This window comes from Rhinopithecus bieti, unplaced genomic scaffold (assembly GCF_001698545.2).
Source record: "Rhinopithecus bieti isolate Rb0 unplaced genomic scaffold, ASM169854v2 scaffold_10749, whole genome shotgun sequence".
NCBI classification, from domain to species: domain Eukaryota; kingdom Metazoa; phylum Chordata; class Mammalia; order Primates; family Cercopithecidae; genus Rhinopithecus; species Rhinopithecus bieti.
The window spans coordinates 1-2,958 of NW_016806470.1; the positions used below are offsets into that span (position 1 = coordinate 1).

At 49.3% G+C, this 2,958-nt stretch overlaps 1 pseudogene; it reads left to right on the forward strand.

Annotated features, from left to right (window-relative positions):
* The first annotated feature begins 1,561 nt into the window (after nucleotides 1-1,561).
* LOC108532585 (NADH dehydrogenase [ubiquinone] 1 alpha subcomplex subunit 3 pseudogene) lies at nucleotides 1,562-1,838 on the forward strand (annotated as a pseudogene).
* The last annotated feature ends 1,120 nt before the right edge of the window (nucleotides 1,839-2,958 follow it).

Sequence of the window (2,958 nt, forward strand, 5' to 3'; positions counted from 1 at the left end):
AAAAAAAAAAAAAAAAAAAAGTCAATGCCTCAGTGAAGGCTGACCCAGCCTACTCACTGCAAAACTAATCACTCTTCCCCTGTGACTGATCTTACCCTGTATAGTACCCTCCTCACCTACTGTGCTGTGGTGCTTTGTAGGAGTCAGTTTGCTTTTAAATTGGTCATTATAGGCACATGATGAAAAATTAAAATATAAAAGGATCTAGAAAAAGTGAATTTCCTTCAATCCTTGATCCCAAGTTCCCCAGATTCCTTCCTCAGAAATAGGCTATGAATTGTTTTTCTTCTTCCAGAGATATTTTATGCATAAGTAAACATACATATATTATCCCTAACTGTCCTCCTTCTCTTTTTCTTATTCTTTTTTTTTTTTTTTGCTACAGGGTCTCACTCTGTTCAGGCTGAAGTACAGTGGGGCAGTCATAGCTCACTGCAGCCTTGACCTTTTGGGTAGTAACCCCCACCCCACCCCCGACTCAGCCTCCCAAGTAGCTGGGACCACAGTCACATACCACCAAACCCAGCGAATTTTTAATTTTTTTGTAGAGATAGGGTCTCACTATGTTATTAAGTGATCCTCCTGCCTCAGCCTCCCAAAGTGCTGGCATTACAGGAATGAGCCACTGCCTGGCCCTCTTTCTTTTTTAGAAACCCAAATAGAGGCCGGGCACGGTGGCTCACACCTTTTATCCCAGCACTTTGGGAGGCTGAGGCAGGCAGATCATGAGGTCCGGAGATTGAGACCATCCTGGCTAACACGGTGAAACCCCATCTTTACAGGCTGGGCACAGTGGTTCACGCCTGTAATCCCAGCACTTTGGGAGGCCGAGGTGGGCAGATCATGTGGTCAGAAGATCGAGACCATCCTGGCTAACACGGTGAAACCTTGTCTCTACTAAAAATACAAAAAACTAGCCGGGCCTGGTGGTGGGCGCCTGTAGTCCCAGCTACTCCAGAGGCTGAGGCAGGAGAATGGCGTGAACCCGGGAGGTGGAGCTTGCAGTGAGGCAAGACAGCACCACTGCACTCCAGCCTGGGCGACAGATCGAGACTCTTGTCTCAAAAAAAAAAAAAAAAAAAATTAGAGGCTGGGCCTGGTGGTGCAGACCTGTAGGCCCAGATGCTGGTGAGGCCAAATTTGGAGGATTGCTTGAACCCAGGAATTTGAGGCTGCAGTGAGCTTTGATTGCGCCACTGCACTCCAGCCTGGGCGACAGATTGAGATCCTATCTCAAAAAAAAAAGAAAAAAAGAAAAAGAGGCCAGGCGTGATGGCTCACGCCTGTAATCCCAGCACTTTGGGAGGCCTAGGCAGGCAGATCACGAGGTCAGGAGCTCGAGAGCAGCCTGGCCAACGTGGTGAAACCCCATCTCTACTAAACATACAAAAATTAGCTGGGTGTGGTGGCACGCGCCTATAATCCCAGCTACTCAGGAGCCTGAGGCAGGGGAATTGCTTGAACCTGGGAGGCAGAGGTTGCAGTGAGCCGAGATCACGCTACTGCACTCCAGCCTGGATGACAGAGCAAGATTCAATCTCAAAAAAAAAAAAAAGGCCACTGTCGCCACCACCGAGACCAAGATGGCCACGAGACTCAGCATTTTCCTCAAGATTTCCTGGGCCAGGGAGCCAGTGCTGGTCGGGTCCTTCATCATCTGGAGCCTCGCTGTAATTCTACCCCCACTTAGCCCCTACACCAAGTACTCCACCATGATCAATGAGGCAATGCCCTACAACTACCCAGTGCCTGTCTGCGACGACGGGAACATGCCCCACGTGCCCAGCCACCCCCAGGACCCCCAAGGCCCCAGTTTGGAGTGGTTGAAGAAATTGTGAGCACCTCCACTGACAGAGGAGGACCCTCCCATGGCTCCCACTAAAAACGTGAAAACCAACCTCTCCCCACCCAAAAAAAAAAAAAGAAAGAGAAAGAAAAATTGCATTAAATATCTGATCTAGGCCAGGCACAGTGGCTCAGGCCTGTAACTATAACTCTAGCACTTTGGGAGGCCGAGGCAGGAAGATTGCTTGAGGCCAGGGGTTCAAGACAAAACTGGCCAACAAAATGAGACCTCGTCTTTAAAAAATAAATTCTGGGGCCAGGCGTGGTGGCTCACACCTGTAACAGCACTTTGGGAGGCCGAGGCGGGTGGATCACGAGGTCAGGTGTTTGAGACCAGCCTGGCCAACATAGTGAAATCCCATCTCTACTAAAAAAAAAATACAAAAAATTAGCCAGGCGTGGTGGCGGGTGCCTGTAATCCCAGCTACTTGGGACGCTGAGGCAGGAGAATCGCTTGAACCTGGGAGGCGGAGGTTGTGGTGAGCCGAGATTGTGCCATTGCACTCCAGCCCAGGCAACAGTGTGAGACTCCATCTCAAAAAAAAATATATAAATAAAATAAATAAATAAATATAAATTCCTGGCACAGTGCACACGCCTGTAATCCCAGCACTTTGGGAGTCCAAGGCGGGTGGATCACGAGGTCAGGAGTTCAAGACCAGCCTGGCCAAGATGGTGAAATCCTGTCTCTACTAAAAACACAAAAAATTAGCCAGGTGTAATGGCGGGCGCCTGTAATCCCAGCTACTCAGGAGGCTGAGGCAGCGAATTGCTTGAACTCGGGAGGTGGAGGTTGCAGTGAGCCGAGATCGTGCCACTGCACTCCAGCCTGGGTGACAGAGTAAGACTCCATCTCAAAAAAAAAAAAAATTAAATAAGTAAATTAAAAGTAACTAACTAAATACCTGGATATCTGAGCTGGGTGCCGTGGCTCATGCCTCTAATCCCAGCACTGTGGGAGGCCAAGGCAGGCAGATCATGAGGTCAGGAGTTCAAGACCAGCCTGGCCAACATAGGGAAACCTTGTCTCTACTAAAAAAATTAGCCGGGTGTGGTGGTGCACATCTGTAATCTCAGTTACCCAGGAGGCTGAGGCAGGAGAATCGCTGGAAC